Source organism: Rhinolophus hipposideros (genome assembly GCF_964194185.1).
Source record: "Rhinolophus hipposideros genome assembly, chromosome: 13".
NCBI lineage: Eukaryota > Metazoa > Chordata > Mammalia > Chiroptera > Rhinolophidae > Rhinolophus > Rhinolophus hipposideros.
In genome coordinates, this window is record NC_138059.1 from 1,604,180 (window position 1) to 1,617,638 (window position 13,459).

Sequence of the window (13,459 nt, forward strand, 5' to 3'; positions counted from 1 at the left end):
GATAAGCATGTGTAGGATGGATGGATGGACGGATGGATGGGCAAATCAAGACTTCCCAGTCCACCTCAACTGCCCAGGTATCCCTGCCCCTCAGCCTGTCTCCAGCTCTCAATGTCCAGGGACCTGCTCCTCCCTCCAGCTCCATCCAGACCCACAGCCCACAGCAGCCGCAGCCTCTGGGGGAGGGGGTGCCATGTGTCCCTCTGCTCCCTCACTCTGCTCAGCCTCCCAGGAGGGACCAGGCTCACTGCACAGGAGCCAACATTTGGCTGCTCCCGCCATCTTTCAGTTTGGCTCCGGAAAGTCTCGTCCCCCTCCCAGCCTGCCCACCCCTTCCCCTTATCTGCTGCTGTGCAAATCTGCAAGTCGGCTTGCTGGGGGGATGTGCTGGCTGGGCCTGGGATTAATTCCCTGCTTTCACCACATAGGGAAGGTGATGCCCTTGAGTTGATGTCACAATTTTCTCTTTCCCCTAATTAAACAGAAAGCAGGGCCAATGAGGGGGTGGGGTCCAGGGGGAGAAAATGAAGAATTAAAGGCATTTGCCTGCAGTCCAGCGGCTCCAGGCTTTCCGTTTAAAAGCTTCCCCGTGTGTCTGCTGCACAGAGATAGGAGTGGCAAAGTAAATGGCAATTCCGCCCCCTCCCACCATCCCCCACACGCGAGGGGGAGGAGGCAGCTCCAGAAAACAAGTGAGGAGGCTCCTCAAAGGCCCGAGAAGCCTGGAGCCTGGGGACCCGGAGAGAAAAGCACTTGGCAAACACATGACTACTCGGTTCCTGTGTTGTTGGCCTATTAAAACACACACGCAGGAGCTACCTGGGGGAAAGCGTGAGGCTGGAGGCCTGGAGGGGGCCCTTCCTGCCATACAGCCCAGGCCTGGCGGCCTCTGTGGACCTGGCTCTGTTTGTAGCGCCCAGTGAGGAGGTCTCCTGGGCAGCACGAACTTGGCTTGGCCGAGGCTGCAACCGGGTCTCCCTTTGGGGTCTCCTCCCGCAGCCCAGTCAGGTTCTCACCGCTCTCCCATCCCCCACGCCCCTTGCTGGCTGGGAGCCCACTGGGGTCTTCAGGTCCCAAGGCCAGAATGGAATGCAGGTACCACTCCAACTTCATTGGCCAGAGATGGCACAGCTCCCTGCATGGGAGGGGAGGGGACTGAGTGTGGGGACCGTCCCACCTGTGCCTGTGCTCACTGAACCCCCTTCTCACACAAGTACTTGAATCCTGCCCTGGGGAGCCCAAGGAAAGAATGCCAGCGGGTGGAACTCAGACCAGAGTTTCTTTCTCTGAAGCCGAGCAGCCGTGTGCGAGTGACACAGGCCTGGGGAAGTGGTCATGGGAATGACCTTTGGGGACGAGCAGGTCTGATAAACCAAGTCTCCCACCTGCGCAGTTTTCAGTGTTTCCCACGTTGGCTCTGACGCCCCAGAGATGGCAGCCAGTGCACCCTGTGCTTCCGTGGCAGTTTATATTTCTCGTTGTGTCACTGTCCTCTCACTTGTATTGATTGGGGCTTTATTGCAGCTCTGGACGCAAAAAGGCATAATTCCACAGATAGACGGGCAGTTCTGAGCTGGCCGTGGGGTCTGCAGAAACCCCTTTCTCCACGCCCCTCGTGCTCAGTAGCAGATCCGGGTCCCCTGGGCCTCCTGCAGGAACAGGACAACTGGGGTCCCCTCTGAGCACACCACCCGGACCACCACTGCATGGGGTCCTACTTCTCTTGGGGACGCTTGGCCCCCACTTCGAGCTCCGAAGGGACCTCAGTGCTGGAATGCTCTGGGGACCGTCCGGCCAGCAGTCTTCCCTTGTAGAGTCTCCCACTGCCCCTCCCTCTGTCCTCACACAGCAGAGATCGTGCCACTCACAGGCGTCGGTGGCACTGAGGCCAGCCGGGAATTACCAGGCCCCACCCAGCTCTGGCCTCTGGCCTCTCCCCTACCCGGTGCAGCCTCACGGCTGCCTGCCGGCATCCTTGGCTCTCGTCTTCCCTCCACCAGAACTCCAGATAGAGACAGGCTCCCTGTCATCACATTCCCGACCTTGCCGCAACCTGTCGCAGAGTGACCCTCACCTGAAATACCATTGTCATATTGTCAGCTTGTCCTCTTTTCTAATGTAAGCTCTAGGAAGACAGGATTCGTGCAGGCCTGCACTGGTCCATCGAGGCACCAGGGCAAACAAGCCTGGCTCAGGACACAGGGCTATTTAAGGATGGATGGATGGAGGGATGGATGGATGGATGGATGGATGGATGAAAGAACGAACGAATGAGCTCAACTCTCCCTAACCCACTCTTCCCAAACCTGGGCAGCCTTCTCCTTAGGAATTTCCTTAACCTGGATGGGGCTTTTGAGACAGTAAAGAAGAGGAAGACACGAACCTCCCGTATGTTCCCATGAGAACGAGGTGCAGGTGGGAGCTGGAGACAGCCCTGGGACGCGGCAGGGGGCTCAGGCGAAGGCAGGAGCGGTGTGCCTCGGGTTCTGCTGGCCAGGCTGAGCTAGAGCACATGGCGGAGGGGCAGGGGCTGGGGGCCGTGGTGCTGGGGGCCGTGGTGCAGGGGCAGGCTTGGCTGGGGACACGGGCTGCAGGGGCTGCAGAAGCAGGAAGGGAAGGATGTGTGTGAGCCTTCGCCTCACACCAGACGCCGTGCTGAGAGCTTGTCCTACATTCTCTCATTTGACCCCTCATGGCCAGCCAGCCCAGCGCTATTACCCTCACTCGGTGAAGGAAACAAGAGTCCTATTTGTGCCAGGTCACCAAGCCAGCAAGTGGCAAAGCTGGGACCAAGCCCAGGCCTGAAGGCTTTCTTCTCCCTCCACGAGATGAGAGGGCGGGGGCTGGGGCTAGGATTTGCCTGGATCTCTGAAAGCCCCAGACCCCCAGCCCCAGGCTGCCACCGGCCCCTGCTCCTCTCGGAGAAGATACCAGTGCGCTTGCACAAGTAGGAGTCCCCTGCGGCCAGCTGTCCTGCTGCAGCCTGTGCACTGGGCATGGCCGAGGCCGGGCAATGGGAAGCACGGACCTGTGCCCCGGGACATCCCAGGGGCATCGCGGAGCGGCCTGTTGGCGGAGCGGCCCCAGTCTCAGCATGCCAGCCAAATGCCACAAGCTTGTTAATCTCACAGTGCGAAGCTGTGAGGCCCCTGCCCTCGCCTCTCCGTCTCCTTTGTCTAGGACATAATTGTCTGGGCCACCTCTCCAATTCTGTAATTAATTGCTTTGGGGAAGGCAGCTCGGCAGCTTAACTCCTTCCCTTCTGTGTCTCAGCTCAAAACCAGGTGGCAGCTGCTGGCACTGCCTTTACATGTACCCTGGACTGCGGTCAAGGCCCCACCCCTGCCACTTACCGTGTGTCTCAGTTTCCCCATTTCTCAAATGCAGATCAAGCCTCGGCCCTCCCTTCTGGTGAAGTCACCTGCTCCATTTAATTCAACTCCATATTTCTCGACAAGGATTAGCCAATTCAAGCATGTCTATCACGCTAGTCAGCTTGTAGTAAGACCTGTTACGGAGACGAATAAACCAGGGAGGAAAGCACACACGGGGAGGGCGGGAGGGGGGACTTGCACAAGTGTGGGCCTGGCTGGGGTGTCCTGGGGCCGGGGTGGCAGCTTCCCTGCCTGGGCAGGGAGCCAAGGGGCAGCACTCAGAGCTCTGAATGAAAGGGGTAATAACAGTAAGGGCCCAGCACGTGCTCAGTGCTTACTCTGGGCACCAACACAGCACTAGGCTATGGAGTCTGGCACAGAGGCCCCCTGGGCACCCACAGTGTCGGGCGCAATAGCCAGAAAGCAAAGCCCCCCACGCCGGTACAGAGAGCGCAGCTTCTGGCCTGCCAGTTCCGGCACATGTGGCGTGTCCACAGGTAGGACCAGCCATGTCTTCCTTAGCTTTTCATTCCGAGCCCTGCACACTCCTCTGACGCATGCGGCCCCACAGTCGCTTCCTGAGCAGGGGTGCTTTGCCCCAAAGCACACGGAGCTTGTCTAAAATAGCTATGGCCACCTTTGACGGTCACCAGGCACTACAGGGCTCAGCAAGGAAGCTGAGGAGCCCCCTTGCACAGATGAGAAAACTGAGGCCAGGGAAGCAGCTTACTCTGTGGGGGTGTGTGGGGGGTGCGGACACAGCCAGCGCCACAGCTCCAGTCCGGCCTGGGGAGACGCCGGACTCGGGCTCTGCTCAGCCACAGTCAAGCCAGCTGAGAGCTGAGATAACCTGTCCTCTTAGGGCTGGGACCCAGGTGGCAGGTGAGGCACTCACCTTGGGCACAGAACCTAAGCGGGTACCAGGAAACACAGTAGTCAAGCTAAATGATCTTTTAACGCAATTTAAAAAAATAGTGCAAAACCAACCAGGTGAACAAAATACCAGAAGTTTACATACAAAGTTGACATCCCATAGAGTCAGGATCGGGGGAGGTGGGTGCCACATCCAGCAATCCAGGTGAGTGGTCTTTTAATGCCATATTGTAAAAATAAGGTATCCACGAGGGGCTAAATATCCACACAGGGCCCGTCGCCCTGCATGGTTACCCCAGGGCCTCACCCCAGCCCCAGCCCTGTGCCCTTGCGCCCGTCTGCCCTCCTCACAGTGCCAGGGGGCGGCTCAGGCACAGTGGTCCTCCAGGAGCTCACAGGGGCCACCTGTCCTCCCCCTGGCACGAGCCCCCAGCCCCTGCCCACTGCTGCAGGCCAGGATGAGCACCCCAGAGCTAAGCAGAGCAGGGGGACTCAAGGCTGCCACGTGGACTAAGGTGGCCTTGGGAACACAAAGCCAACGCGTGCGCACAGCCTTTGGTTTCACCTGCCGGCATCTCACCTGGGGAGCCCCCTCTTGCACAGGTTGCAGCCAATGGGTCAGGACAGAGACAGCCTGCCTGACTTCTCAGGCCTGTGCAGTGGAGCAGGACAGGACGTGGCGGCTGGAACACGAGGCCAGGCTGAAGGCCTCCCTGTGCCTGAAGGGTGTGGGGCTTGGGGTGGATGCTAGCAGGCCAGAGGGAAAGGAGAGCAGAAGCAGAGATACATTCTCAGCGCCCCCACGTGACCGGCGCAGGGCACTGCCCATCTCGGACCCTCAGTCTCCTCACCTGGGCCATGGGTAGAGGACTGAGGAGAAGCCCACCTGCTCCGTGGGCCGCTGCCCTGGGCTTGGATACTAGGACCCTGGGTTGGGAGCTGGGCAGCCTCCATTTCTGTCACGTACAAAATGAGGTAAGGATAGGACTTGCTTCTCAGGGTTGTTGCAAAGACTAAGTAAACCGTGTATGTTAACTGCCAGCAATGTGCCCGCCACGTGGGGAGTGCCCAGTGAGCCCTGGCACTCGGACCTTACTCACGACACGGTGGGGTTGTTACCATCCCTCAGCTTCGCCAGTCCCGCGAGATGAGGTCACGGTGCAGGCGTGCTGGGTGGAGCGAGGATGCCCTATGAATGCCATTTTCCACGTCCGTCATCTGCAGGTGTGCCTTGCGCTGGGGAGGGAGAGGTGGCCCTGAACAGTTGCCACTTCCTCCGCAGGCACTTTTCCCAGAGCTTAGAAAGCAATCAGTCTCACATCTATCGCAGGTTAATAATAAATGAATTTCCTTGATCATTTTGCTGACACGGATAATACCCTGAGTGACAGCCCTGCAGAAGTGGGCACCTCAGCGCCCAAGGCTGGGCCGAGGTGGTGGTTCCAGGAGGACCCCGCTTCTCACACAGCCAGGGGCTTGGGTGGGGGCTGCAGAGGGGCGAGGCGCCCAGATCCAGGTCCAGCTCTGAATTTGACGGCCATGATCCCCGGCACGCCCTGCCCCTGGGGAGTCCACGTGGAGACCCGTGAGGGGGTGTGAAGGAAGCCCTTCCACTGGCTGGAGTGTGTGTCAGTCAGTTTTCTCACTGTGACTCTGCACCAGACCTCAAAGCACCCAACAGTGAGCAGTAAGAAGGGGCAGGGAGCGGCCCCTGGGCTTGGCCTGCGCTGCGTGACTGGGCGAGTGTCTCTGAGACCAGAGCAGTAATAGGTCAGAGCGCCAACGGAGCAGGAAGAGTGAGGGGTGATTGCTGGGTGGAGCAGAGGTGGGCCAGGATCTTCAAAGGCGGAGAAGGAAGCAGCCCTCTGGGTGGTGGTGAGAAGCAGGGAGTATCGGGAGCAGGATTCCTCCCTCCGGGCAGTGCTGCACGACCCACAGAGCACGCTCTATGTCGGGTCACTCGGAGAGGCCCATCTAGGGAGAGCGCCCTCAATCCCACCCCACCGGTGGGGGGCTGCGGCCCAGGGCCCATGAATGGCTTGCCGGGCAGAGGTAGGGTTTGAACCTGGGACTCTGCCTCGAGCCCAGTGCCTGTCTCCTGTGGGGAAGGAGGAAGGAAGAGGAGGGGCTGCTCCAGAGAGCAAAGCAGAGGCCCTGCCTTCCTCGTGTCGCCTCAGGCAGGCCCCGAAACCTGGTAAATTAGGAGCAGCAGCCCTGCCTTAAGGAGTAGCGTTCGTAGGCCCAGAGGAGATCAAAATCGGGTTTGTGTTTATAGTGGGGCCTAGGATGCCCAGCCTGATCACAGGCCAGGAACCCCTCAGGGTGGGACGCCTGCAGCAGTCAGGCCTGGGACACCCCCAGCCAAGTCCCGGCACAGCAGCCCCCCTGTGCTCCCCAGCCTCCCCCACATTCCTACATGGGGCTCCTTTGGCTTTGGGACAAAGTCCAAGGCCCTTGGGGCGGCCTCAGTGTTCACCTGTGTCACCGCAGCCTGCCTTGCTGTTGGGTGGAAGGGCTGGAATCTCCCCAAGGGGTCCAGCTTCCCACCCTCCAGCCCCACCAATTGCATCTGCAGCCCCCTTCCCAGGAAATAGCCTTTCCCGCTCTGTTCCCACCTGGCTAGGCCAGGCCCCAGGCAACTGTCACCCCAGGCCCTGCCTCGAGGCCTGGCCTCCTGGGAATGCCTGGAGCTGATCTGTCACAGCAGAGGTGGCTGTCACCAGCCTCTGTCCCCTTCCAGAGATGACAACCAGCAGGAATTGGATGTTGGTCATTCCCTAGCTTCATCTGCTTTTACTGTATTTTTGTTCCCATACACAATACAGAACGTTCTTTTCTAGGGCTGTGCTACAGCTGGCACCCTCACTCCCCTCTCCTTCTGGAGCCTGAGCCACGTGCAGCAGGGTGGCTCAAGTGCAGCTCGCTAACCGCCCTACACCGGATCTTTCACAGACAACACTGCAGTCTACACACTGCCCTCATCTGTAGCATGCCTGGGATGTCTCTCTGTGCACGGCGTGAGGAATCTTCTAGAAGCTGCTCTGCTGGGTCATGGGCAGCTTCACCGATCTGCTGGTTCTCCAGCATGGACACGCCAGGGGCAGAGGGTCACAGACCCCTTGTCCCACAGCCTGGAACCGCTTGCCCCTGGCTGACTCCTAGCTGTTGCCAACCTGCTGGATGTGAAATAGTTTCTCTTTGAATTCATTGTCCTTCCACACAGTGTAAATATTTGGAGATGTGGTCATGTTGCTGCTTGCATCAGTAATTCCTTCCTTCTTATTGCCAAGTCATTTTCCACTGGGTGCATGGGATGTACCAGAATTTGGTTATCCATTCACGTGTGGATGGACAGTCGGGCTGTTTTCAACTGGGGACTTTGAGAAATAACTGCGGACGTTGACGTGCACCTCTTCTCTTAGACACATGCGTTCTTTTCCCTTGGGGACAATGCTGGATCGGTCGGCTTTCAGGAACCCATCAGACTGCTGTTCCAAAGTGGTTGTACCAGCTTACGCGCCATCAGAGCACAGGACGCGTGCAGTCATTCCACATCCTCACCGGTGCTTGATGCGGTCAGCCTTTGTCACCGGGACCCTTCTAATCGATGCCTGCACGGATCTCGCTGGGTTCTGAATGTAAATTTTCCTAATGACTAATGCTTTTGAGCATCTCTGCGTGGACTTGACATCCATTTACCTTTGTGGAAGTGTCTAGTCACATCTTTTGCCCGTTTTTATTCTATTACTGAGTTTTGAGAGTCTTCATATATTCTGGATAAAAGTCCTTTATCAGGTATATAATACACAAATCATTTCTTTCCGCCTATGGCCTTCATTTTCATCCTTTTAACAGTGTCTTTCAAAGAGCGGATGTTTCAAATCTTGATGAAGTCCAATTTCTTCTTTTAATTACATTCTTGGTGTTATGCCACACTATCTTAATTAGTGTAGTTTTATAACAAGTCTCGAAACTATATAGTGTTAGTAATCCAGTGTTTTTCTTTTTTTGTAAGTATTTTGGTTACTCTTGGATCTTCACATTTCCATATGAATTTTAGTTGGCCAATTTCTTTTTCTTTTTTTTTTTTTACAAAACTGTTTAGATTTCGATCGGGATTGCATCGAATCTACAGATCAATTCTGAGAGAATTAAGATCTTAACAGTGCTGTGTCTTCTGCCACGTGAACAGGCTATATGTCTCCATTTACTTAGTTAGGTCTTTTATTTCATTCAGCATGTTTTATAGTCTTCGTGTCTTTTACTAGATTTGTTCCTAAGTATTTCATAACGTTATGCTATTATAAATGGTACCTTTAAATTCAATTTCCCATTGTTTCTTCCTAGTACATAGAAATGCAATTGTTTTTATATATTGAGCTTGCATTCTGCAACTTTGCTAAACTGGGCTATTTGTGCTAATAGGGGTGTTTGGTTTAGGTTTTGGTAAATACCATTAGATATTTTTACGGAAAAGAAATCACGTTGTCTGTGAATACAGACAATTTTACTTCTGTCTTTACAATCTCCATGACTCTTATTTCTTTATCATATTTTATTGAACTGATTTGAACTTCCACTGCAATGTTAAATGAAAGAGATGAGAGTAAATCTCCTCATATTCTCTCTAATCTTAGGGAGAAAACATGTAGTCTTTCATCACTGAGAAAGATGTTCGTTGCAAGTGTTTTCATAGATGCCTTTTATCAGGTTGAGGAAGTTTTTTTCTATTCCTTCTTTGCTGACAGTTTTTATCATAAATGGGTGTTGGATTTTGTTAAATACTTTTTCTGTCAAAACGTTTGGGATGATTATACAATTTTTCTTTTGTGTTTACTAACACAGTGAATTAATTGAACGGACTTTCCAGTGTGGAATCATCCTTGCATTCCTGGTGGATAATCTCCCCATGAGCATGATGTATTATCATTTTTATATATTGTCGGATTTCATTTGATACAATCATGTTTAGAACTTACGCATCTATGTGCATAAGAGATATTGGTCTGTAGTTTTATTTTATTTTATTTTATTTGCACTAGCTTTGTCTGATTTTGGTATCAGGATAATGCTAGCCTCACAGAATGAGTTGGGAAGTGTTTTAGTCCATTTGGGCTGCTAGAACAAAATACCAGAGACTGGGGAGGGGAGCTTATAAACAGTAGAAACTTATTGCTCACCACTCTGGAGGCTGGAAATCCAAAATTGAGACACCAATTAATTCAGCGTCTAGTGAGGGCCCATTTCCTGGTTCATAGATGGTGTCTCTTCCTATGTCTACACACGGCAGAAGGCGATCTCTGTAAGGAATCTTTGTGGGATTTCTGTTATATGAGCACTAACCTCAGTCATGAGGTTTCCATCCTCACGTCATAATCATTTCCTGAAGGCCTCACCTCTAAATACCATCACCTTGGGTTTTAATATATGAATGGGGCCGGGGGGACGAATATTCTGTCCTTAGCAAAAAAGTATTCCCATCTCTTCAATTTTCTAGTTTGTATAGAATTGATGATATTTCTTCCCTAAGCGCTTGGTGGAATTCACCAGCGAAGCCATTTGGGACTCCAGTTCCTTGTGGGGAAGTTCTTAACTACAAATTCAATTTCTTTGATAGATATAATGCTATTCAGGTGACTTATTTCTTCGTGAATGATTTTGTGTCTTTCAAGGAATTGATCCATTTCAACTAAGTTGTCAAATTTATTGGTAAAAATTGGTTCATGATATTCCTTTGTTATTGTTCTAATATCTTTAGAATCTGTAGAGAAGTCACCTCTTAAAATCCTGATGTTGTAATTTGTGTCTTCTCTCATTTCTTCCTAATAAGTCTGCTGAGAAGTTTATATACATTTTATCCATCTTCTCCAAGAACCAGCTTTTGACTTCATTGATTTTTCTCTATTGTTTTTATATTCTCTGTTTCATTGATTTTCAATATGACGTCTATTATCTTATTTCTTCTGCTTACCTTGGGTTTAATATGCTCTTCTCTTCCTAGTCTCTTAAGGTGAAAGCTGAAGCACCGAGTTTAGACCTCTCTTCTTGTCTAATGTAGGCAATTATTGCTGTAAATTTCCTCTAAGTAGAGATATAGTGGCATCCCCCAAACTCTGATATGTTGTATTTTCATGTGAATTTGGTTCAAAACACTTTCTAATTTCCCTTTCAATTTTTCTTTAGACCCACGCATACTTTAATTTTTCAATATTTGGAGATATTTCATGTTTTTCTATTATTGATTGGCAATTTAATTCCACTGTGGCCAGAGAACATATTTCACACGTTCATGGACCTCAGGGCTAGGCTCCTGGTGGAAAGCTTCTCTCTGCATCTTTCCACTCACTTGCCTCCCTTGGGCACCCAGGGCCCCAGGTGGCCACACTTGGTCTTGTCTGTCTGTTGCTGCCTTTTACAGGTGGGAGGAGCCGGGAGGGGCAGCTTAGAGGCCAGCAGGTCCTGGCGTCCCACAGAGACTTCTAGCGCCATTTTCCTGTGGGAGCTTAGAGTCCGACCCCCACTGCCTGCTTCTGAACCCTGAGCCCACTGCGTCAGAGGCTTCAATTCTGTTCACTGCTTTGCATTTCTTTCCCCAAAAGAGATTGAACTTATTTCTTTAGCCACTGCCTGGAAGCCAGCATGTGAGGCCCTCTGTCAAAGCCACCCTCCCTGCTCCCATGTTCTTTCACTTCCTGCGTCAACCTCATTCCTTGCTTTGTGCTTTTGCTTTGCAGGCTAGTGGTGGGGCATGAGGGCGCCAGCGAAGGCCTCCCCGAGAAGGTCTCGAGGGTGAAGGAAGCACCGTGCTGACATCCAGGGGGAGAGCATCTGAAATGCTCGGGTGGGCATGAACACGCTGGTTGAAAGGGAGAGACTGAGGCAGCTGGAGCACAGAGCAAGGTCACGGGCACAAGACGGGGTCTGGGCAACAGCAGAGCCCTCAGGAGTGTGGGGTCCACCGTCGGGAGTCACCACGCTTGGGGCATGACGGACGCCAGTGAGGTGAGGGGCCCTGGTGCAGGCGTGGCCTCCTGGAGTGCACAGAGACCTGTGGGGAGGCCGTTGCTATCCCAGGCACACGGGGAGCCCCACAGGTGCAGACGGATCTCCAAGGGGGAGCAGGGGCTGCAGAAGGTCCCAGTAGAGTGAGAGGAAGCATGCTGTAAAAGTCGTCACCCAGGTCTGGAGGCTGAGCCTGGATGCCTGGCTGCACCGTGAGATGGGAAGGGACGAGAAACAGCAGGGGCTGGGAGAGGTGATGGGTCGGGAATTCTGTCGTGGACACAGAACACAAACGGGCCATGCGGACAGAACACGCGTGGAGGGCGGCAGATATGGATTTGAGGCAGCAGCACATTCAAAACCACAGGAGGACCAGGGAGGGCGAGAGGGCGGAGACTCCGAGGCGAGACCTGTAGGCCCCCTCCTGCCCAAGGCCTGGGCTGCAGGGAGGGTCGGCCCCTTGCCTGCCCTCCTGAAATGCGAACGCCCGCTGGGGAATGGCTGGAGCCGGTCGCCCGCGGCGAGAGGCTTCCCCACAGCCACTGAGCAGCACAATCACCAGCCCTCACGAGCTCTTTAGTAACTGCAGTTGATCCCCAGGCTGGGATCTAATTGCTGCCCGACGCTGTGATCTCAGACAGGGTTGCCGCCCATGGGGAGCTGAGAGCGTGAGAACGCCGCAGCCGCCTTCCCAAGATAAAATGAAGGAGGTTTTCTCTTTCCTCCTTTGAATGGTGGCAGGAGGAAAGCAGCAATTACACATCAAAGGGCCGCCGTTTCTGTGCTGGGACTGGCGCTGGAGGACTCACTTAGGAACAGTCTTCCCTGTGTTGTTCCAGGACCTGGTCCACTCGGGTCCAAACCCCCCGCCCCACGTCTAAGAGCCTAAGTAAGCAGCCTGCCAAGGAGACTGGCCGCCCCCCCACCCCTGCCACCCCAAGACAAAGGATGCAATGGCTGTGGGTCTGAGCCCTGCGCTGCAGCCCGGGAAGGGCAGTCGTAGGAGAGGAGGGGACTCCAGGGGGGTCAAGGCTGTGCCCAGGGGCAGTGAGGGAAGTGCTGTGGGAGCTGCTCCCAAACCCAGATGGCAGAGCCCAGGGCTCCTGGAACCTGGAAGAGGGGGGCTCAAGTGCATTTCGGATCACCCTCCCCATGCCACCCCCTCCCACCTCCAATAAGTGACCCTGGGAGCAGAGTCTGGAGAGGAGCCTGTCCAGCCTGGAGGCCACCCGGTTCCTTGCTTTGTTGCAGGAGCCAGCTTGGGGCTCCCCCCAGCACCGCTGTGGCCACTGCGCCAGGGGCTGAGCAGGGCCTAAGGACCCCAGGCAGCAGCCGGCAATGCTCCCGTCACCCCACAGCTCTGTCCACCCCTGAGGGTAGGAGCCCAGCTGTAGCAGGAGCAATTTGGTAATGGGTCTGCCCCCCATCAGACCCCAACCCCAACCCTAACCCAACTCCAGGGCATGGTGAGGTCTGGGCACCTCTGCCCCAGGGCTTGCTGGTCCTCAGGCCGCATGGATGCTTGTCGCCTGCCCTCTGGGTCCTCTGGGATCGATCCTGGCTTGGGCCCAGTGGAACCTGCACAGGCAAAGGTGCACACGGGGGGAGAGGCCGGTGCTGGAGCCACACCGCCATCTTCACTTCCTAACTGGGGAGCCTGGGTGAGTCCCTGCTCTGCTCTGTGCCTCAGGCCCTTCCCCATAACAGCATCTCCCTCCTGAGGAGACGTGGGGATGACATGAGTCAGTCCACAGAAGCACAGGGTCAGCGCCGGCCACCAGTAACCGGGTACGGGAGTGGAGGCAGCAGGACGGTGCCACATACCAGCTACCAGGCCCTGGTCGAGCCAGGCGAGCGCTCTGTGCCTCAGTTTACCCATTCACAGACGGGGCAGTAAAAGAACCTCTCTCCTGGGGCATGGGGGACGAGGGGAGCAGCTCACAGAGTTGGAGCCCAGAGCAGTGCCTGCGTGGGATAGTCACTTGCCAAATAGTGGCCACAACTGTGCAGAAGGCCGTCTGCAGGGGAGGGTTGGAAGAGGGAGCACCCTGGGAAAGGCTGACAGACGGAAAGGGAACCCCTCCTGACCCCAACAGCCCCCGGACCCGATTAAGCCCACAGAGATGCCTCATTAAATTCTTGAGCTCCTGTCCCATACCTCTCAGGGGAGGCCATGAGGTCATCAAAGCTGGCCCTGGGGTTCTGGGGTG